This window comes from Vulpes lagopus, chromosome 11 (genome assembly GCF_018345385.1).
Source record: "Vulpes lagopus strain Blue_001 chromosome 11, ASM1834538v1, whole genome shotgun sequence".
Classification (NCBI taxonomy): Eukaryota; Metazoa; Chordata; class Mammalia; order Carnivora; family Canidae; genus Vulpes; species Vulpes lagopus.
Window position 1 is genome coordinate 84,667,833 of NC_054834.1, and position 25,187 is coordinate 84,693,019.

Consider the following 25,187-nt stretch of genomic DNA (forward strand, 5'->3'; position numbering starts at 1 on the left):
TGTTAAAAAAAAAAAAAAAGGAATATGGAAGAAACAATTCAAAGAATACAAAAACAGTCCTGTGAATTAATTAGTATGTATTTTTAAAGTGGTGTTTCAAATTAGTGAAGAAAGAAAGAAGTATTCAATAAATAATGTTGGGACAACCGGCTAAAATTTTGAGAGAAAAATTAAATTGGATCTGTAACTCACAATTACAGATTTCCAAATCAGACTTAAAAAACCATTTAAAAATATTAGCAGGAATATTTTTACCACCTTAGCACAGAGAATGACCTCCTTCTAGATGTGGCATCTGTGCAGAGACTACTCAATGTCCATTGTCTTCTTTTTAGCTGGAGGATAGAATTCCATCCTCCCCCGGCACCCCTGCTTGCTCACCTGTGCTTGTTTTCTCTCTAAAATAAATAAATCTTTAAAAAGAGACAGAGAGGGCAGCTCCGGTGACTCAGCGGTTTAGCACCGCCTGCAGTCCAGGGCCTGATCCTGGAGACCCTAGATCGAGTACCACATCAGGCTCTCTGCATGGAGCTTGCTTCTCCCTCTGCCTGTGTCTCTGCCTCTCTCTCTCTCTGTGTCTCTATGAATAAATAAATAAGAAATCTTTAAAAAAAATAAAAATAAAAAAAGATAATGAGATGTTTACATGTCAATTTCTACAGAGAATCATACATGAGAATTGAAAAATTCCCACACAGAATTTATCAATGAGTAATGTTATTGATCTTTCTTAAGAACTGTTTCACTGGAGTGATGGCAGTAAAAGATATACTGCAGTAGAGTGGGATAGTAACAATCATTTTCAAGTTTTCCTTCATCTCCATTCCCAGACCCTTCCAAACGTACAGAACTACTATTATAAACTTCAACAGGATTTCATAATTCAACAGGGCTATAATCAAGGACCACAAAGTTTAAGTCTACACATCTTTCTTATGCATCTATTCCAGTTAAAATTAACCACTCCTTTCTCTATCATCCTGCAAAACTTAGGACATCTGTTTATAGATATTTATGATTGTTATTTATGTGTCTAAATATAAACAATGTATTGCTTATATTTCTACAACATTCATCATATTATATGGTGCTTGTATTCAAGCATAGAGTTATTCATGTTTGTTTCTCAAGACTCTTAAGCACAGCATCTTTCATAGAGCCTAGGCTCTAGCTAAGGACCTACAACTCTGATTTCTGATTTCAGTTACAAAGATTCAAAATCACTATGATAAATCAGAACTTCTAAAACAAAAATTAAAGAACAAGTTCAGAAAGTGAATAAGCAGGGCAGCCCGGGTGGCTCAGCGGTTTGACGCCTGTGATCCTGGAAATCCGGGATCAAGTCCCACATCAGGCTCCCTGCATGGAACCTGCTTCTCCCTCTGTCTGTCTCTGCCTCTCTCTCTCTCTCACTCTCTGTGTCTCTCATGAATAAATTAAAATAAATAAATAAAATAAAATAAGCAAAGAATGACTGGGTTTTCCTGTGTCTATTAATTTCTATTTCAAGACAATCTGCACACAGGTGATCAATTTCCCTGGCTGTGAGCATTTCAGTATTTTGTTTATTCTTAAGAATTCAATTAATAGTATACATGCATGATTATGCAATGAAGTTAAAAAAACTAACAATGAGTAAATGATCACTGGAATGTGGTTTAGTCACCCATCTATTCATGAAACTTGAGAATAACTATAGAAACTCCTCCGATATTGACCTTCATTATGTTTTACTTAGATTATCATTGTATAAAGTACCTGAACCAGCAGCATGATCTTTACGAAAAGTTCTGAACTTTTCAGAAAGATTATATTTCCAGAAACCATAAACTGCCTAAACCAATAGAACTCTCAGAAGTTCCCTTCAGCTATAAGGCTAACTATTGCCAAATTATTCTTAACAAATTGATACACTTCTGCCATTTTATCATTTCTATCCTATATTGTTGTATGAGAGCTTTGAACTAAATAGCATCTTAGTTCAGAATCTAAAAATCTACATGTTTATAACTTGATTCAATACTATTTAAGTTTTCACCTGCATTTACTAATTCAGCATAGAATTCCAGACGGGCCCTGGACTCAGGAAGAATACTTATGTTCTTTTTCAGTATAAAAGTCTTATTAGAGCTGTGAAATGAAAGGACTGATCACAACACAAACTAAGGAAAATGTGGTAGAAAACAAATTTAAACTACCCAAGAGGAGACAGAATAAAATAAAAATGGGGGGGGGGGGGAGTCACATGGAAATTCAATTTGACAGGCATTTATTAAGTGCTTTCCATATTCTAAGCATGGTGTTATGCATTAAGAATATAAAGGTAATGAGCAGCCCCCGGGTGGCTCAGCGGTTTAGCGTGATCCTGGAGACCCGGGATCGAGTCCCACATTGGGCTTCCTCCATGGAGCCTGCTTCTCCCTCTGCCTGTGTCTCTGCCTCTCTCTCTCTCTCTCTCTCTCTCTCTCTCTGTGTGTATCTCATGAATAAATAAATATTTTTTAAAAAAAGAATATAAATAGAGGAATTCATTAACTTGGAAATGCTTAACAAGTCTTCAGCCAAAAATAGGCAAACACTCAAATGCCCCAAATGAGATAAGTAAAATTGCTGTTAGGGTTGAACCACAACATTTGCCATTAATTAATTTACTAATCTCTCTGTGTCTGAGGTTCCTAATTTGTAAAATGGGGAATTCAGACTGCAGATGCTCTACTTCTAAAATTCTAAGAGTCAAAACCATGTTGACAGACTAGAAATTGGGAGAGTAGGCCCCAATCTACAAAAAGTATAAAAACGTGATCATGAAACCCTCATAGTGATATCAGTATGTACTTAAGAATATCAAAATTTCAAAAGATAAAATTGTAATATGGATATGTAGTATGTATTTTGGATACAAAATCTTTAAAAAGACATCCAGATCTAGGAAAAGAATCCCTACATCTTCCTTCATTCGTAGGAACTGTTTTTAGACTAAAGTTAGGAAGATACTAGGCTGAACTGTGCTCTCTAATAAATAAATAAAATCTTTAAAAAATCTAGAACTTACTAAATTCTTGAAAATCAAATAGCTTCAAAGTATTAAAAATTCATAAATTGAATTATACTAGTGAAATATACTCAGAAGCTCAGGAAAAATTCTGGCTGACCCTACTGAGTATAGAAAATCTGAATTTGAATCCTGGATTTACCATACACTAGCTATGTAATCTTGGGCAAGTTACTTAACCACATAAGAGTTCCCTCAACTATAGACTGGAACAGATGTAGAGCTCAAAGGATTCTTGTGAGGATGAAATAAATATATGCCACTAATAGCATAATACCAGTATGAGCAAAAATCGTAACAGAAAATGTATACAAAAAAAAAACAAAAACAAAAACAAAAACAAAAGTGGTCATTAAATGGAGCACCTGGCTGGTTCAGACAGTGGAGCAGGTGATGCTTGATCTCCAGGTTGTGAGTTTGAGCCCCATGTTGAGCGAAGAGTTCACTTATAAAAAAAAAAAAAAGTGGCCATTCCCTAAAAATATATTACATCTGACTAATAATCAAAGATATACAAATTTGAACAATTCTGAGTCATTATGTACCAAACAGATTATCAAAGGTTTAAAAAAAAAAAAGAATCCAGAATTGAGTAAGATGTGGTAGCAAGTACACTCTCATATAATTTTAGAGAGATTATAAATTGTTACCATTGTTTGGAAAGCTGTTTGGCAACAAGTACCAGAATTCTGATCCAGGAATTTCTCTTTTAGGAATTACACTATAAAAATAATCAAAAGAGCATAAAGCCAAATCTACAAAAATGTTCAAGTGGGAACTATTCATAATTTGGAAAACTTTGAACCCATCCAAAATGTCTATTAATGAGCATTAATTAAATTAGGATATATCCATAAAATGACTTTGTACTCATTAAGAAGTAATTTATATTCTCTATATTCACAAGAAGTGCTCTACAACATACTTTCTTGAGTAAAAGGGAAAATAACAAGTCAATAGAGTATGACCTTGTATTTATAAATGTATGTGTGTATACTTACCAAGAAGAAAGTTCGATATTACTACAGTGTTAAAGGGCTTACCTCCAGATAGAAGGATTTTAGGTGACTTAACCTTTCTTGCATAAATTCTTTATGCATTAAACTTTCTATAAGACTATGCATTATCTTTATGATCAGAAAAAATCTATTTTCATTCTTTAAATAAATTTTAAAAACTATTACAAAAAAGAGAAAAAAATTTAAAACAATTACAGAACTAAAAGAGGAATATCAATTCCTCCCCCAATGATTGTTTTCATTACACAAAATAACTGATCTAAGCAAACATTATATGAGCAAAAGAAAACATACTTTGAATTGTACCCTAAGATTAGAGGACTTGACAACTCAAAGGAAGGCAAAGGTAAGACCATTATGGCAAAAAAGATTCAACAGTATCTCTGTTTTAAAACATATCTAAAATGACTAGAGTCCTCCAAAATACTATAAGAAATAAAACTACTAACCTTAATGAGAAAAAGAAAAGTAAAATAAATAGCTAAGAAATTTACTAGGCACGATGAAACTTAATACCTCTTTTCAAGTGACTCTTACTCTTAAAGTAGCTGAAAGAATTACTCAAACATGAGAAAGGAACTAGTTCATTTGTCAAGAAAAGCTATATCAAGTGGTGCCTGGATGGCTCAGTTGCTTGTCTCTTGATTTCCAATTTTGCTCATGATTTTCATGGTCGTGAGATCAAGCCCTACATTAGGCACCATGCTCAGTGCAGAGTCTCCTTGAGATTCAAATCTCTCTTCTTCTCCCTCTGCCCCTTCCCCAACTCTTTCTCTCTCTAAATAAATAAAATCTAAAAAAAAAAAAAGATAGAAAAGCTCTATCAACCTGACTGAAAACTAACTTGTCTTCACTTGTCACTAATTACCTGTCAAGATACTCCATGCTGATAAAAAAAAAAAAACACCCTAAAAACATACAAACACTAATTTTTCCTAGTATCAATACACGAAAACTATTTTTTCCTTATAAAAAATTTTTGTGCTTCACTTGCCTATTTGAATTCAGGAAAAAGTATTAAGTGAAGATTAAATTCAAAGCATCAGGAGCAACATGGAAAAACAGTCAAGAAACTGTGAGTATAGTTCTAATTTTTCATTTACTCAGTCTTAGTTTCATTATAAGTAAAATAAGAAGATTGACTAGAGCTCCAAATAAATTTAATGGAGCATCAGTGATATGACATGCTCTTTGGAAGAATTACATGCTTCATGAAAGTAAAGGTTCTATTGGTGAAATAAGTTTGGGAAATTCTACACACCATTTACCCTCTCTGAAGAATCATAATGCACTGTAGAACAGAAATATCTAACTTTGTATAACCCACCATTTCTCACAATTAGACAAATGAAATGTGTATCAACAGAGGAATAATTAAAAGATTATACCTCATAGCGTGATTTTTACAAAGACATCCTATATACTGATGTAGTAGAGTTCTGGGACACAAGATAAGAAAGATAAACTACACAATAATACATATATTAACTAGTTTTTGTGTATATATGTAGTCATTCATATGCATTTAAAAAGGTCTAAAAAGAATACACAGCCTAGGTGGCTCAGTCGATTAAACCTCTGACTCGATTTCAGCTCAGGTCATCATCTCAGAAACCTGGGATCAAGCCTTGATTTGGGCTCTGCTCTCAGTGGTGAGTCTATTCAAGGATTCTCTCTCCCTTCCCCCTCCCCCTGCTTATGCATGCACTCTCTCTCTCTCTCTCAAAAATAAATAAATCTTTAAAATATATCTTCCGGCAATAAAAACAGGAAGCCAAGAAGAAAACATATATAAATGCACTAGGGAAGTTTCACACTATTTAAAGTGAAACTTTTCATAACAGAGATATATTGATTGGCTCTTCTATAAATGTTAAACTTCATGCATTTTTTTTATAACATGATATATCTCCAGGTTACTGAATTAAAGATTTATTAGAACATTCACTGAGACTGCTTTTTAAAAGTACAAGTTAAAAAAACTTAAATGCTCATAATAATCAATAGTTAAATGGCAAAATATCAACCCAAGAAAATTTTTCAGTGTTATCTATTTTGTGAATTGCCTACATGATTTCCTAAGAATTTTGAAAGATAACAAAATAATGTGTATAATTATGTAGAATACATAGCAACAAAAAAGTACCTATGAACATAAGGGGAAAAAAACCTAATGTGTAATTCAATGTGTAATTCTGTTATGATTATACCTGTATAAAGTGAGAAGTATATTGTCTTATAAATAGAACAAGTGTCACACAACCATGTGTATGAAATACTGAAGAAACAGACACTATGGAATGAGCACTGGGTGTTATACTATATGTTAGCAAATCGAACTTCAATTAAAAAAATACAAAAAAAGAGAAAAAAAGAAAGACACATGTTACAGCACTTGCCTCTTAAGAGTCAAGTAGAATAAAGACAAGTAAATCAATTTTAATAGTATGAGATTCATTTATTCCACCCACAAAAACAAAAAACAAACAAACAAACAAACAAAAAAACAACGTATTCAGGGTCTACTATGTACCAAGTGCTGTCTAGATGCTATTCATCAGGAGGAAGAAAAAACAAAAAAAATAATAATTTTTGCCTTCATTAGGAGAGAAAACTACAATAGAAATATTTGAAGGCCATCAGTGCCAAGGGAAGAAATACAACACAGAACAGGATAAGGAGTGCAGGGAGTACAGGAAGGAAGGTTTGCAATTTCAGTTAGGGTGTTAAAGGAAAGAGTCATGCAGAAGAATACTTTGGACCAAATGCTTTGAAAGAGCTGAGAACAACCCATAAGGTTATTTGAATGACTGGGAAATGCCAATGTTTTAAGGCAAGAGTTTATCTGTTACGTATACAAGAAACACCAAGGAGTCTAATGGAGCTGGCCCAGAGTAAACTACAGGAAATGTAGTAAGAAGTGGCATGAAACCGGGAAGGGGCCGTAAGGAAGTTATGTGGGGCCTTGTAGGCCACTGGTAAGACTCTAAGTCATACAGGTTGGCTGGCTGGTTACTCGCTTGTACAGATTTTACCTTTTAAAGCCATTTTAGGTTCACAGCAAAATTGATAGGAGGGTAAAGAGTTCTCTGGCCCCATACATACATACCTGTTATCAAAATGCTCCATCAAAGTGGCACATTTGTAATAATTTATGAACCTACACTAACACATCACTATCATGCCAAGTCCGTAGTTTACATTAGGGTACACTCTTGAAATACATTCTATGGGTTTGGACAAATATATAATAATGACATGCATCTACCAATATAACATCATACAGAGTAATTTTACTGTCCTTCCTTTGTGCTATACCTAATTCATTCATCCTACCCTTCTAACCTCTGGCAAACACTGATCTTCTTACTATCCCCAGTTTTGCCCTTTCCAGAATGTCATATACTTGGGAGTCATACAGTCTGCAGCTTTTTCAGATTAGCTTCTTTCACTCAATAGGCATTTAAGATTGCATGTCTTTCCATAGCTTGATAACTCATTTCTTTGTAATGCTGAATAACAGTCCATTTCTGGATTATTTATCCATTCACTAAAGGAGATCTGAGTTGCTTCCAGGTTTTGGTAATCATGAATGAAATTTCATCCTTTTTTGTGGACATGAGTTTTCAACTAATCTGAGTAAATGATAAGGAGCATGATTGCTAAAATGTATGGTAAGAATATGGTTAATTTTGTAAGAAACTGCCAAACTGTACTCCCAAGTGGCTGTACCATTTTGCATTCCCACTAGCAATGAATGAGTTTCTGTTGCTCCACATCCTTTCCAGCATATGATGTTGTCAATGTTTCAGATTTTGGACAATCTAGTAAGTGTGTAGTAGTATCTCATTGTTTTAGTTTGAATTTCTCTCATGACATAAAATGTAGCACATTTTCACGTATTTATTTGGTGAGCTGTCAAGATCTTTGGCTCCTTTTAAAATTAGGTTGTTTTCTTATTATTTTTAAGAGTTCTTTGTATACTTTGGATAATGGTCTTAATCAAAAGTGTCTCTTGCCGGCAGCTCCGGTGGCACAGTGGTTTAGCGCCGCTTGCAGCCCAGGGCGTGATCCTGGAGACCCTGGATCGAGTCCCACGTCAGGCTGTCTGCATGGAGCCTGCTTCTCCCTCTGCCTCTCTCTCTCTCTCTCTCTGTCTCTATGAATAAATAGATTTAAAAAAAAAAAGTGTCTCTTGCAAATATATTCTCTTATTCTGGGTCTTGTCTTTTCATTCTCTTGTAATTATCTTTCATAGACCGAGTTTTTAATTTTAATGAAATTGAGCTTAATAATTCTTTCATGAATCATGGCTTTAATGTTTTATCGAAAAAGGCATGACCATACCGAAGGTCATCTAGATGTTATCCTATGTTATCTTCTGGAAGTTTTATAATTTTGCCTTTTCATTTTTCAGTCTGTGATTCATTTTAGGTTAATTTTTATAAAGGATGTAAAGTCTTCATCTAAATTCATTTTTGCACATGAATATCCAGTTATTATAGCACCATTTTCTGAAAACACTATCTTTACCTCATTTTATTATTGTTTTGCTTTGTCAAAGATCAAATTGATTATATTGATGTAGATCTACTTCTGAGTTTTCCAATCTGTTCTGCTGATCTATTTGTCTATTCCTGTGCCAATACCACACTGTCTTGATTACTGTAGGTTTATTGTACATTTAAAGTTGGGTAATGGGGATCCCTGGGTGGCGCAGCGGTTTGGCGCCTGCCTTTGGCCCAGGGCGCGATCCTGGAGACCCGGGATCGAATCCCACATCGGGCTCCCGGTGCATGGAGCCTGCTTCTCCCTCTGCCTGTGTCTCTGCCTGTCTCTCTCTCTCTCTGTGACTATAATACATAAATAATAAATAAAAATAAATAAAAATTCTCCTTTAAAAAAAAATAAATAAATAAAAATAAAGTTGGGTAATGTCAGTCCTCCAACTTTAACGCTGAGAATATTAAATCTGAAATCACTAAAAAACTATAGGTATAGGCGCCCCAAAAGCAGTTAGTATGAAAGATGGAGTTCAGGGGAAATAACTCCAGGCTTATAAATTTATTCCATTAAGAAAAAAAAAAAAGGTCCTTCTCAAATGTTCCAAAAAAAAAAAAAAAATAGGAGTAAGGAACAATCCAAAATTCATTTTATGAGGCCAGCATTACCATGATAACGAAATCAGACAAGGACACTGCAAGAAAATTACAGTCCAACCTATCTGATAAACAGAGATGCAAATATCCTCAACAACATATTAACAAATCAAAATCAATATATTAAAAAGGAACATACATCATGATCAGGGGGAATTTATCCCTGGGGTACATGGATGCTTCAATATCCACGTATCAGTCATGCAATATACCACATTAATAAAATGAAGAATAGGCGTCATATAATTATCTCAATAGATGTAGAAAAAGCATATGACCAAATTCAACGATTTATGATAAAAACTTTCAACAAAATGGGTATAAAATGAATTTTCTTCAACATAATAAAGACCATATATGACAATCACACAGCAAACATCGTTCTCAACTGTGAAAAGCTGAACATTTTCCCTCTAAGATCAGGAACAAGACAAGAGAGAGATACATATAACAATTCTCCCTACTTTTATTCCACATAGTATTGGAAGCTCTAGCCAGACCAGTTAGGCAAGAAAGAAAAATAAAAGGCATCCAAATCAGAAATGGAAAAGTAAAACTGTCTCTGTTTGCAGATGACAAGATATTAAAAATAGAAAATCCTAAAGATTTCTATCACCATAAAACTACTAGAAGTAACAAATGAATTCAGTAAAGTTGTAGGATACAAAATCAATATACAAAAAGCTATTTAATTTTGATACACAAATAACTATCACAAAGAGAAATTAAGAAAACAAACCCATTTTTAACTACAACAAAAAAGAAAAAAAAATCCTAGGAATTAATTTAATCAAGGAGGTGAAAAACCTGTACACTGAAAACTGCAAGACACTGAAGAGGATATAAATAAATGGAAAAAATATTCCATGCTTATGGGCTGGAGGAATTAATATTATTAAAATGTCCATACTGCTTAAAGCAGCCTACACATTCGATGCAATCCCTACTGAAATTCCAACAGCATTTTTTTACAGAAATAGAACAAATAAATCCTAAAATTTGTATGGAACTACAAAAGACTCCAAATAGCCAAAGCAATCTTGAGAAAAAAGAACAAAGCTGGAGGGATCACACGTCCTGATTTCAAACTGCATTATAAAACTATGGTAATCAAAACAGTATGGTATTGGCATTAAAACAAACCAAGACACAAAGATCAAAGGAACAAAATAGAAAGCCCAGAAATAAATTCATGCATATACTGTCAACTAATTTGTGACAAAGGAAGCAAGAATAAACAATGGGGAAAGGATAATCTATGTAATTACTGGTATTAGGAAAACTGGATGGCTACACGAAAAAGAAAGAAACTGGATCACTGCCTTACATCATACAAAAAATCAACTCACAATGGATTAAAGACTTGAACATAAGACCTAAAACCACAAAACCTCCAGAAGAAAACATAGGTGGTAAGCTCCTTGACATTGGTCTTAGCAATCATTTTTTGGATTTGACACCAAAATCAAAGGCAACAAATGTAAAATTAAACAACTAGTACTAAATCAATCTAAAAACCTTCCATATAGCAAAAAAAAAAAAAAAAAAAAAAAAAAAAAACACACCAAAAAACCTTCCATATAGCAAAGGAAACCATCATTAAAAAAAAATGAAAAGGCAACTTACTCAGTCGCAGAAAATATTTGAAGATCATATGTCTGATAAGAAATTAACATCTAAAATATAGAAAGAACTACAACTCAATAGCAAAAAAAAAAAAAGATTAAAAAATGGCAGAGGATCTAAATAAACATTTTTTTCAAGAAGAGACACAGATGGTCAACAGGTGCTCAATCAACATCAATGATCATCAAGATTATGCAAATCAAAACCACAATGAGGTATCACCTCACATGCGTTAGAATGGCTATTATATAAAAAATAAGAAATAACAAGTACTAGCAAGGATATACAGAAAAGGAAACCCTCTATGGAAAACAGTATGGAAGTTCCTCAAAAAATGAAAAGCAGAACTGTCATATGATCTAGCAATTTTAATTCTGGGTATTTGAAGAAGATCAAAAATACTAACTCAAAAAGATATATACACCCCCAGATACATATGTTCACTGCAGAATTATTTACAATAGTCAAGAAGCAACCAAAGTATGCATTAATGGATGAATGGATAAGGAAAATGTATATTTTTACAATGAAGTATTACTTAACCATAAAATAGAAATACTGCTATTTGTAACAAAATGGATGGAACTTAGGGCATAATGCTAACTAAAATAAGTTAAAGAAAGAAAAATACCATATGATCTCACTTATATGTAGAATCTAAAAAAGAAAGAAGAAAGAGAGAAAGAAAAGAAAAGAAAAGACTCCTAATACATACTGAGGACAGATTGATGGTTACCAGATGCAGGAGTGGGGGAATAGGTGAAATGGGTTAAGAGGTCAAAAGTTACAAACTTCCAGTTATAAAGTAAATTAAGTCATGAGATGTAAGGTATAGCATGGTAACATGGATAGTAAATTATATTGCATATTTGAAAGTTGCTAAGGGAATATATCTTAAAAGTTTTCATCTCAAGAAAAAAACTTTGTTAACTATGTGTGGTAATAGATGTTAATCAGACTTAACGGGGTGATTATTTCACATCATATATGAATATCATTAAACTAATATAATGTTATACCTCACTTATACTTCAAAAGAAAAAATATCTCCTTAAAAAATGGAATAAGCAACTTTGGCATTTCAATGTTATCTGAATCCAGGGGGTAGAATGACTTCACCAAGAGAGTGATTATAGTGAAGGAACAGAAGTTGTGCAAGGAGTAAGGCCTGGGGCATGGATAGGGACATGAAGAGAAACCAGCGAAGAAAGGGAAAATAGAAAACTAGGCGGAAAAACAAAATATGAAGTTGTGGAAGGCATAAGAAAACAAAAAGTTTAAAGGAGGATAGAGTGATAAACTTGGTTAAATGCTACAGGTTTAGTCAAGAATGTGAGAACTAAGAACTGACTGAAGTCACAGAAGTCGTCAGGGTCACTGACAAGAACACTCTGGTGGAGTTGATGTGAAGCAAAAGCATGACTAAAGTCAGATCAAGAAAGAACAGGAGGAGAGGGGAGGCTGGGTGGTTCAGTCAGTTAAGTGCCTAACTCTTGGTTTCAATTCGGATCATGAGCTCAGAGCAGTGATCGCAAGGTCCGAAGATGGAGCCCCCATATCAGGCTCCCCGCTCTTCAGAGAGTTGGCCTGGATTCTCTTCTGCCCCTTCTGACTTTGTATGTGTGCTCTCTCTCGCTCTCTCTCTCTCTCTCAAATAAATAAATAAATCTTAAAAAAAAAAAAAAAGAATTGTAGGAAAGTATTATAGGTAGCAAATAAAATTCTGCTAAGTAAAAAGCAGAGAATTTATGGCAATAATGAAGGAAATGAAAAGAAGGATCCTTTTTTCCGAGTATGTTGTGGTAATAATCCAAGAAAGGGAAACATAATGATGCAAAAGGGAGATGTGATAATAAGACGAAGCAACTATAGGAAAACAACAGGAATTATATCCATCTAATAAAACCCCAGTTTGGAGTATGAGAGAGCAGAAAACTGAGTGTACTGGGGTTGACCTCAGAACTAACACTGGGCAGATCCTCTTGAGATAGCTCTCAAATATGATTTGACTTGATGATGAGTTGGGTAATAAATACTAAGCATATGGAACAAAGAAGTACTTGTAAAGGCAAAAATCTTATTGGCAATTTTTTTTTTTCTCTTTCCAATTGGCCATCAACCAAATTTCACAAAGTAAAAGGGGCTTAAAAACATTCCTACAAAAAAGTCATGGGTTGATTATGCTAATGGTCTGAATGTGTGTGTAACCCCCAAATTTATGTTGAAATTCTAAACTCCCAATGTATTAACATTAGAAGAGAGGGCCTTTGGGAGGTGATTCAGTTGGAGATAGAGCTCTCATGCAAGGAATTGGGGCCTCTTAGCTCTCTTGGTCCCTCTAACATTGATGACATAGTAAGAAGATGGCTACACTCTATGACCACAAAGCAGGCTCCGACCAGACTTGGATTCTGCTAGGATCTTGATCTTAAGACTTCCCTGCTTCCCAAATTGTGAGAGAAATTTCTATTGTCTATAAGCCACCCAGTCTACGGTATGCTGTTATAGCAGACCAAACAGGACTAAGAGTAGAAAACTAACAGAATCACAGGAAATGACACAAAAATACCAAAGCTGATGCTTTTGCTCCTAGTTATCAACCATATTATGCGGGGGGTGGGGTGGGGGGGGGGATCTCTACCAAAATAAAGAATTTAACAATAAACTTCTTATAATATGGATATCTATTACTGTTAACAACTATCATCCTAAGTGTTCAGTATACCTTGAGAAACTGGCTCATAATTTAAAGGCTTCACTTTTAGCAAAATATATTAAGATTTTTTTTTTCTTTTTTTTTTTTATTTTTTTATTTAAGATATTTTTTATATCATCTTTATCTCATCTTATTTTTATTTTATTTTTTAGTATATCATATATCCTACATAAATATACTACAATATTAGGAAATATATAATTCATAAACAATAAAACGACAAAATATATATATACACACACACACATATATAGGTGATCTATGCTCCCAACACATTTTTACTGGTAGGGAAGCACAGTCAAAACAGCTCTAAAAAACATACAAAACACCAGAAAAACAGTTCAAAGACCATTAATATTTAAGACTGGAGCCTAAAAATCGTGTAGTCTAAGAAAAATTTCTCAAACTTCAAAGTGAACTTGATTTAAAGACAATACTAAGGGGTGCCTGGCTAGCTCAGCTGGTACAGAGTGCAACTCTTGATTTCGATGTTGTAGAGATTACTTGAAAATAAAATCTTAAAAAAAAAAAAAAGAGACACAATTCTAAAAGAAAAGAAACCAGGCAAAAGCAACTACTGCTAACCACCCACTTAAAAGAAAACAAGTAAATGCTCTTTGAAAACAGGGGCACCTGGGTGGCTCTAACTCATTAATTGGGCTTAGGTTGTGATCTCAGGGTCATGAGATCAAGCCCCGAGTTGGGCTCTACACCTAGTGTAGTATCTGCTTAAGGATTCTCTCTTTGCTCCCCACCCTCGGCCCACTCTCACTGTCACTCACTCTCTCTCTCTCTCATAAATAAATACAATGTGAAAAAAATGTCTTCAAAAACAAAAACACTGCCCTTTTGGGAATACAGGCATACTTTGTTTTGTGCTCTGTTGTACTTCACAGAGCGTGTGTTTTTACAAACTGAAGGTTTGTGGCAACCCTGCCTCGAACAAGCTATCGGCACCATTTTTCCAACAACTTTGCGTCTCTGTGTCACAATTTGATAATTCTTGAAATATTTGGGGTTTTTTTAAGATTTTATTTATCTATTCATGAGAGACACAGAGAGACAGAGAGAGAGAGAGAGAGAGAGAGAGAGAGAGAGGCAGGGACACAGGCAGAGGGAGAAGCAGGCTCCATGCAGGGAGCCCGACGTGGGACTCGATCTCAGGTCTCCAGGGTCACACCCTGGGCTGAAGGCAGCGCTAAACCGCTGAACCATCCGGGCTGCCCAGTTTTTCTTTTTTTGAGGAAGGAGATAAACCAATTTTATTGTCCATTACTATGTTACACAAGAATCTAGGAATAAGATTTGTAGAGAATAAATGGGTAAATAAGAGGGCAATGGAAATAATTTAAATTTGAATTATTCTCCGTGATATTACAATGAAAACCATCCCAAAATATGTGTGTGAGTGGCTTCAGAATAGGTGTGTTTCCTGGCAAAACCTGCCATAAATTTAAGATGTTCAATGTTTTGTCTGCTCTATGGCCCTTGATAAAACTTTCTGGGATCTTCGAGAAAAAGAATGTTTTCCCATTGCTCCAGGGCTGTGCTGAACTCTACTCTTTTGCAAATGTGTTATCTACCCCTGAGCCTGCCAGGAAATCCATCAAGGGATCATGTAAAGCCCAAACCAGGGGATTGGTATTGGGTGTCCTTCCCCTCAGGCTCACCAATGGACCGAAAGCTCATTTTTCTGAGGGAGAAGATGTCACTTTTGTCCTCCTCTTCTTGCCCAAGCTCATCTTCTAGATAGTGACAGTCCAGCAACAGAGCCTTCTTGTCACCATTCTTTATAACATTAACCCTGAAACTGGGAATGGGTGTCCGTTCAGGCTCCTGCTCTTCAACCCTCTGCCCTTGTGAGGGCTCCTCCTCCCCATCAAATGTTGGCAGGATGCTACTGTTAATGTTTAAAGTGACAACAAATGATCTCTTCTCTAGCAACTTTCCCAGCTACTTTAGCTTCTGTCCCATTCACTTCTGGCTTCCAACCTCTTGAGGAGAGACTTCTGATTCTGTCTCTTCTCTTCCTCAATTTCATCACTCAGTAATTCAACAAAAGCTCTGTCCCCCTGGGTTTGCAGCATGCTGCAGCTATAGCCCCAGGGTGCTCAAGAGCACAGGAGGCTCAAGCAGATCCAGCCCATTTGCAGGCAGAGTGCCCCATGAAAATCCCCATGAAAGGCCTCAAGTGCTCCACGGAAAGCCCACACAGACTGCAGCAGAGGCTGAGGGCAGCAGGGTTGGACTGGTTGCAGAGTCCCAAGCTGGGGGGGGGGGGGGGGGGGGGAGGGGGGCTGCACTGGGGATGCAGAAATGTGTAGGCATGAAGATTGACCCACGCAGAAGATTCTAGCCAGTACCCCACTGGAAGTCCTCTATTTCAAACTTTTTCATTATTATTATATTTGTAATGGTTCTCTGTGACCAGAGATCTTTGATGTTACTATTGTAATTGCTTTGAGGGGCCATGAACCATGCCCATGTAAGACGATAAATTTTATAAATGTTGGATGTGTTCTGATTGCTCCAGTGATGGATCTCTCCCCCCAAACTGGTCCTCCCTATTCCACAAGACAGAACCATACAAAAATTAGGCCGATTAATAACCCTACAGGGCAGCCCCAGTGGTGCAGCGGTTTAGCGCTGCCTGCAGCCCAGGGTGTGATCCTGGAGACCCGGGATCGAGTCCCACATTAGGCTCCCTGCATGGAGCCTGCTTCTCCCTCTGCCTGTGTCTCTGCCCTTCTTTCTCTCTCTCTCTCTGTCTCTCATGAATAAATTAAAAAAAAAAAAAAAAAACCTACAATAGCCCCTAAGCGTTTAAGGGAAAGGAAGAGTCACAATCTCTTTCTTTAAATCAAAAACTAGAAATGATTAAGCTTAGTGAGGAAGGCATGTTGAAAGCTGAAACAGGCCAAAAGTTAGGGCTCTTGTGCCAAAAAGGCAAATTGCGAATGCAAACAAAACATTCTTGAAGGAAATTAAAAATGCTACTCCAACGAACACATGAATGATAATTTAGTGAAACAGCTTTACTGCTGTTATGGAGAAAGTTTTATGGTCTGGATAGAAGATCACACCAGTGATAAAATTCATTGAAGCCTAAACCTAATCCAGAACAAGGCACTAACTCTCTTCAATTCTATGAAGGCTGAGAGAGGAGAGGAAGCCGCAGAATAAAAGTTGTATGCTAGCAGAGGTTGTTTCATGAGGTTTAAGGAAAGAGGCCTTCTATCTCCATAACATAAACTTAGATGATAAAGCAGTGGTATGGTTTGATAGGACGGACTCCAGCTTTGAAAGCAGTTCTACTGAGGAATACCATGCAGCCATAAAAAATGATGAGATGACGCAATTTGAGACAACAGGGATAGATAAGAGTGTTATGCTAACTATAATAAGTCAGACTATGAAAGATAAATGCCATGTGATTTCACTCAGAAGTAGAATCTAAAAACAAGAATGAATGAATAAACAAAGAACAAATTCAGACTTACAAATACAGAACAAACTGATGGTTGCCATAAAGGAGAGGATAGGGGACTTAAGCAAATTGGGTGAGGGGGAGTGGGTGATACAGGTTTCCAGTTGTGGAATGCATAAGTCATAGGAATAAAAGGCACAGCATAAGGAACATAGTGAATGATACTGCAATAGCATAATATATAAACCTGTCAAACACTAAGTTGTATACCTGAAACTAATGTAATATTGTATGTCAACGTAGTCAAAAGTAATTTAAAAAAGATATGTACAGGGGATCCCTGGGTGGCTCAGCAGTTCAGTGCCTGCCTTTGGCCCAGGGCGTGATCCTGGAGTTCTGGGATCGAGTCCTGCGTCGGGCTCCCGGCATGGAGCCTGCTTCTCCCTCTGCCTGTATCTCTGCCTCTCTCTCTCTCTATGTCTATCATGAATAAATAAATAAATAAATAAATCTTTTAAAAAAAGATATGTACATTATTTTTAGATATAATGGTATTATTGCACACTAAACAGACTACACTATAGTGTAAATATAACTTTATATACACTGGGAAACCAAAAAATTCATTTAGGTCACTTTATTGCAGTATTCACTTTACTGCTGTGGTCTTGAACAGAACCCACAATTTCTCTGAGGTATGCCTATAGATTTAATATAATTAAAAATTTTATAGGATGCAACCAGAGGAAAGCAGCTTAAATTTAGGTTTCTAAAGCAAAAAAATTCTTTAAAATGTGCTATTTCTTAATTGTAAAAAAGGGAAAAAACATTGAAGGAAGAAAACTTCTAATGGTCTTGAATAGTTCGTCTCTTCACAATGTGAACTTCATCACATTTACCTAAATTTCAAGAAGAAAATTTAAAAAAAAGAAGAAGAAGAAGAAAGAACAAAGAAGAAGAAGAAGAAGAGGGGCACCTGGCTGGCTCAGTGTATAGAGCATGCAGTCTTAACCTCAGAGTTGTGATTTCAAACCTCGCATTAGGCATTAGAGATCACTTGTGTAATTTTTTTAAATGCAAAGAAGTACTTTTTAAAAAGTTTCTAATAGACTTTTTAAAGTTTACATTTTAAAACTTTATACTTTTTAATACTTAAAAAGTATTTCTTGACATGATAAATAAAAGACTGATTATACATAATAATGTTTTTAATGCCTTTTCAGATTTAAGATCTGTATCTATTTTTCCAGGTTCACTTAAATTGTATGTGCGAAAACATACTGACGACAGGAGGCTTATATCACATAATATCACATCTCATTCCCTAGAAAATGTGTTATTTTAATACCTATTAATGAAAAACATCTGATAAACACCTAAAGGTATAACATCACAGAATGGATAGTAGTCTAACTATTCACAAGAATGAAAACTCTTTTCCACGCTGTTAAAAAGATTCTTTCCTAATAGCTTTCTAGGCAAGAGAACAAGTCTGAAGCAAATGAGAGTTCAGTTTCAGGGTTTTTTTTTTCTCCTACTCAACAGGCCTTACATTGCTTATTTTTAAAAGAGGAGTTGTAAATGAAACACAACAACTACAGGTGAGGAGTTAGAATCCTCATTAATTTCAGTTGCTGGTTGTCTTGCCAATTTCCCTCGTCCACTTCTGTTTCTATGGTAACAAAGGTAGACTCAGGAAGCAGAAGCAAATATTTTAAGGTAAGTTATATAGGGATAGTCAAGTACTAAATGGTAAAATATGAAAAGGAGGAAGGGAATCACAATTCACATAATTTTAAAGATACTCAAAGGAAGGAGTCTGCCAGTCTAGTATTTTCTCCTTGATTGTTTTCATTAAAAAGTCTTCACATTTTCATTATAACCTCTAAAAATTTTGATTCCATTCCCACTATGGGTGGCCAAAAACCAAAACTAAACAAAACTCTAAAGTCACCAAGTGTCCAGATTTACCCTCCATCATAAAATGGATAGTACTAGAATTAAGGCTTTAAAATATGATAGCATATTTTGCGATCCTAACTGGGACTCCACTTTAGACTTTGATCTTTTTTGAAATAGTGGATTCTAATATGGCTTTTTATTTTCAAGCAAAGCAGCCACCTTTAAGAATGAAAATAAGCCTCCTGTTAATACTGGTATGAACCTCTCATATATACATTTGTTTTATACCAATGAAATACATATGTATCTGGACTACAGATTTATTCAGCAGAGTTTCTAATTATTCCTGGAGTCATCTTAAGTTTGGGAGTATCCGAAATCATGACTTTGTTAGATTTTTTGAACTGTTCAATAACTTTTTCCAAGTTGCTTTATGCTCAAAATTTTCTTCTTCCTCTCTTAAAGCATTGTCACTCCAAAGAGTCTATGTTGCTGCCTCTGTCTTTGTCTCTCATTACTCTGGGGGAAGCAAGCTGCCATGTCAGAAGGAGCTCTATGGAAATGACCATGTGACAAAGAGCTGAGGCCTCCTACCAACAGCCAACAAGGAACTGTCAACAACAATGTGAGCTTGGCATTAGATCCTCCAGCCCCAGTTGAGCTTTGAGATAACTGCTATCCCAAGTGGAAGTTTGATAGCCACCTCAAGAGAGACCCTGAGTTAAAACCACCTAGGTCAATCCCAATTTACTGACTCACAGAAACAAAAATACAAAGGTGAGTGGAAAAAGCAGGCTGGAAAATGATATACAGTATAAAGCTATATAAGGTTTTAAAACATGCTAAATCATGTTGATAAACTTTAGTATTTTCCTAAATTAGATAAGTTATCTTATTTATCTTTTTATTTCCTCCTACCCTAACTCGAAGAGTTCCTTGCCTAGAGCAAAATACTTAATAAGTAAATGACAAAGTAAAGCATTAAGATGTAATGCAATTTGGCCAAAATTCATACCTAATGGGCTTGCTCTTAATGCTAAGAGAAACAAAAGTTTAAGCCCTTACCTCTATGTGACAACTAAAATAATAAAAAGAAAATAAATGTTCATTTATAAAATACATGATATGCTAACCTATAAACAACAGAAAACCAAATCTACATTTTGACTACCATTATCCATAGTGAACATATAAACTTTGGCTAAATTTCTGCATCTTTATCTACAGACAATTTGGAATGTACCTCCGTTTAGTTCTATGCATCCAAATATTACTCCTCTTATAAGAAAGTTCCCGAGGGGCACCTCACTAGCTCAGTTTAGCATCCAACTCTTGATTTCAGCTTGGTTGGTGATCCCGGGGACATGAGATCCAGCCCCAAGTTGGGCTCCATGCTCAGCAAGAGTTTGCTTCTCTCCCTCCTTCTTTCTCTACCTCTGCCCCTCCCCACTCATGCTCTCTCTAAAAATAAATAAATCTTTAAAAAATAAAATGAAGAATAAATAAATAAAAGTCCTAGCTGACATGTAAAGGCTAAAACGTTTGGGGTACCTGGGTGGCTCAGTTGGTTAAGCATCTACAGGGCATAACAGAGTCCTTGCTTAGCAGGGAGTCTGCTTCTCCCTCTTCCTCTCTCTCTACTCCTCCCCCTGCTTGTGTGTGCTCTCTCTCTCTCTCTCAAAAAGATAAAATCTTTAAAATAGGGGATCCCTGGGTGGCGCAGCGGTTTAGCGCCTGCCTTTGGCCCAGGGCGCGATCCTGGAGACCCGGGATCGAATCCCACGTCGGGCTCCCGGTGCATGGAGCCTGCTTCTCCCTCTGCCTGTGTCTCTGCCTCTCTCTCTATCTCTCTGTGACTATCATAAATAAATAAAAAATTAAAAAAATAAAAAAATAAAAAAAAAATCTTTAAAATAAATGAATAAAAGTTTAAAATTTTATTTTGTGGGGGTACCTAGGTTGCTCAGTCATTTAAGCATATGCCTTCAGCTCAGAACATGATCCTGGAGTCTCAGGATCAAGCCCCATATCAGGCTCTCTGCTCAATGGGGAGTTGGCTTCTCCCTCTGTCCCTCACTCTACTCATGCTCTCTCTCTCTCTCGCTCTCAAATAAATAAATAAAATCTTTTTTTTAAAGTTTATTTTGTAGCCATAGTAATTGTACAATAGTGCATAGGCTTTACTAAGGCATGCAAAAGTAAACTCAAGGAGGCTGGTTAACATTCTTGCTTGCTCCTATGAAAATAATCAGCCACACCTCCTAGTAAGAACAGCCTTTTGGGGGAATCAAGAAAAATCCTTAAAATTATGATCATATTCCTCAAAAAATCTTACCAAAGCCATTCCTTCTAAATAATTCAAATACAAATATAATTAATTCCCCAGTAAACAGAAACATATGATTATCTGTAACAATTAAGAATATACAAATTAGGGGCACCTAGGTGCCTCAGTCGTTAAGCATCTGCCTTTGGCTCAGGTCATAACCCTGGAGTCTTGGGATCAAGCTCCAAGTTGGGATCCCTGCTCAGGGGGAGCCTGCTTCTCCCTCTGCCCTTCCCCTGGCTTTCTCTCTATCTCATAAATAAATAAAATGGTTTTAAAAATTATATATACATATTAAAATAAAATTATTCCCATTAAGAATAAGAAAAATTCTCAAAGTCCACAGGAAGACGTATAAGAGAGTATAACCTCTCTTGAGGAAAATTTCATGAATATGTGAAAAGAGTTTTAAAACCTCAATACAGCATTCATTCACATAATCCCTCCCAAAAATCCACCCAAAAGGACCAAAATAAGTATGAGGAATGTCATCATCAAAGAAGTCAGGGAAAATACCAAAACTGTAACAAGATTCTGAGTCTATACACATATGCCCCAATGGTATAAGGGGCTGACTTTAAGCAATAAGAATATTCTAAAATATCCCAACCCACAACCTGTAGAATTAAAGTTTAGGAACAGGGAAGGCTTATAAGAGAAGTGGGAGTCACAGAGCTTGGCACTCACATTCACACTGCCGAAAGACATCAAGAGCTACCTTTTGGCCTCATTGTTTTAATTTTCCTCAACCTGTCATTAGGATTGAAAAGGAGTCAGCTTTATAAGTGATGATGAAATCTGAATAAGCAGTCACAAGTACCGACTCACCATACTCATATTCCACAGTATCACAGCGTAGCCATTCTGCCCCTGATTGTATCTTCCCATCCACAGGTATTCCAGGCTCTCCTAGAAGCATGGGAACTGCTAAAATCAATCATGTTGACCCTCAAACATAGGATTACAGGTGTACCTACAACACAGATCTCTTGAGATTCAGCAAAAAAAGTTCTAGGAGAAAACATATCAAACTGTATTTCCTGTTGCCCAGTTCATCTTGTTGCTTATCCCAAATATTAAAAACCATCATCTAAACCTCTGTCTAGCACTAATTGTAAAATGAAAAACAAACTTAAAAAACACCAAGGTAGAGAAAGCCATCAAGAATTACCAAGTTGCCCATGCATTTAATTAAATTTTAACTGGCTTTTTAAAAGTCTTAATAGAAATAGATTAATACTTGCCTAACATGATTTTCAAAAACACATCTAACAAACCAAAAGCAAGTATCACAGACAATGATGATGTATTTGAAGCATTTTCAAAATCAGAAAAAAAATAAAGGCATGCTCAATGTTAATACTAGTCAACTTTATTCTTTACACAGAATAAAGTTATAAATATTAGAAGTGTGGCAGCAAAATTATCTTCATTTGCATAATACATGATTATATATATATGAAAAGTCCTATAGAATCAATTGAAAAAATATTAGAAAAAAACAAGAAAGTTGAGTAATTCAATCAATGGCCAGTAGGAATTACTCCACAGTGTTTTGGGGAAAACTGAATAGTCTGTGGGGAAAAAAAAAATAAAGCTGGGTATTCACACTTCATCTCTTTCACATAAATAGATTCCATATATGGTAAGTGAAAGCAAAACAAACTGTAGAGCCATACACAAAAAGAATGCAACATTGGTCTTCTGAGTATTTAAGCCTTCCTATATTGAAAATAACAATATGGGGGGAGGGAATTCCACAATAAGTATAAGAAAAAAAGAAGAAGGAAAGGAAAAAGAGAAAAGGAAAAAAAATGATAACTTAGGAGTAAAGTTCTGGAGCTTGCTCATAGAAGTTCACAAGAGTCAACTGTTAAAATTCTGGGGAATTTTGCAACCCAGTTGTTAAACACAGTCATTATTAAAAATTAAATTATATAGGGGCTACTGGGTGGCTCAGTCAGTTAAGCATCTGGACTTTTGGTTTTGGCTCAGGCCATGGTCTCAGTCATGAAACTGAGAGCCTGTCAGGCTCTGTGCTCAGCAGGGAGTCTGCTTGGGATTCTCTCTCTCCCTCTTGGCCCCTTCTCCTGCTCACATTCACTCTTTCTCTTTAAAATAAAAACATAGAAAAAAAATAAATAAATAAAATAAAATAAAAACATAGGAAAAAAATAAATAAAATAAAATAAAATAAAATAAAATAAAATAAAATAAAGTAAAATAAAATAAATAAAACATAGGGATGCCTGCGTGGCTCAGGGGTCGAGTAGTTGAGCGTCTGCCTTTGGCTCAGGGAGTGATCCCGGGGTCCTGGGATTGATTCCCACATCGGGCTCCCATCATGGAGCCTGCTTCTCCCTCTGCTTGTGCCTCTACCTCTCTCTCTATGTCTCTCATTAAATAAATAAATAAATCTTTTAAATAAAATACAGAAATCTTAAAAATTAAATTATATAAACTTACAAATCAATAAGTTATTAAAAATAAGGTAATAAATACTCAAAACTTATCACTTCTAATTATTTTACCACATTTTATTATTCTCTATGCTGTGGAGGTTATTTACATCTATTGTATCAGCTTGGTACACATATTGTATAATAATTCTGTGTCTGCACATCCCAACTCCACTCAGTGGTATTAACTGTTAGAATGAAATAGACTACGTCAGGAGTATTTACACCAGGAAAAAGAACACACATTACAAATCACACTCCCCCCACCAGACACACAAACCAGTTGTTAATATTTACCAGAATGACACTGTATAAATGTAAACCATTCATTATGCTTTGACCCAGCGATTCAATCTCCAGGAATGTTTCCTAATGAAATGAATTACAATATGCACAGAGACTTAGTGACATTTGATGTTAAATTATTTCATTATATATTGAAATATACATTAATCAAAAAGTTTAAATGTCTCAAACATGGGTAGTTGAATAAACTAATATATACTGTTTAAAATATTCAATGACATGAGAAAATGCTCCTGATATAATCAGATAAAATAAGAAATTAAAACTTTGTTTTATGAAAAAACAGCAAAGAGGCATTTCTAATTCAAGAATTTATTTATTTTTTTTTTTTTTTAAGATTTTATTTATTTGACAGAGAGAGCACAAGCAGGGGTAGCAGGAGAGGGAGAAGAAGGTTCCCTGTTGAGCAGGGAGCACAATGTGGGGCTCAATTCCTGGACCCTGGGATCATGACCTGAGCTGAAGACAGATGCTTAACCGACTGAGACACCCAGATACCACCAATAATTTTTTTTAAGATTTATTTATTTATTTGAGAGGAAGAATGTGTACGTGTTGAAGGAGGAGCAGAAAGAGGAGGAGAGAACCTCAAGCAGACACCTCAATGAGCATGGAGCCTGACAGGGGCTCAATCTCATGACGGTGGGCAGCCTGGGTGGCTCAGTGGTTTAGCGCCGCCTTCAGCCCAGGGCACGTTCCTGGAGTCCCGGGATCGAGTCCCACGTCAGGCTCCCTGCATGGAGCCTGCTTCTCCTTCTGCCTGTGCCTCTGCCCGTGCCTCCTCTTTCTCTCTGTGTCTCTCATGAATAAATAAATAAAATCTTAAAAAAAAAAAAATCTCATGACGGTGAGATCATGACTTGAGCCAAAATCAAAAGTCAGATGCCTAACCAACTGATCCACCCAGGCACCCCTGTAGTTGAAGAATTTCTGATATTTGGAACTTGAACTCTGAAATTTCTTTCCACCAAAGCTCCAAACTCATTGCTAAACACACCCACATCTTCTCATTCTCATTCATTAATTACAGAGGTACCCCTCCTTGTAGATAATGTCAGTCTAACATGGGTTTGGAACCCACGTCTTCCCACTTCTCAAAGTATTTCTGAACTCTATCCCTAGACCTCTATTTTCATTCTCATCATTAAGAAAGTCATCTTCAAGCCCACATTTCCTTCCTAGAAACTTGCTGATT

General features: G+C 35.8%; 1 protein-coding gene and 1 pseudogene across 25 annotated transcripts in view; both read right to left on the reverse strand.

The window, feature by feature from the left end:
- BAZ2B (bromodomain adjacent to zinc finger domain 2B) overlaps positions 1 to 25,187 on the reverse strand; it is a 391,511-nt gene that overhangs the window by 253,166 nt on the left and 113,158 nt on the right. The window contains exon 2 of one of the 25 annotated variants that reach the window (XM_041721643.1): positions 22,056 to 22,136. The exons of the other annotated variants lie outside the window; for them this stretch is intronic. The gene's annotated coding sequence lies outside the window, so the exon portion shown is untranslated. The remainder of the gene's footprint in view (positions 1 to 22,055; positions 22,137 to 25,187) is intronic. 25 annotated transcript variants of the gene reach the window in all.
- LOC121471230 lies at positions 14,760 to 15,863 on the reverse strand (annotated as a pseudogene).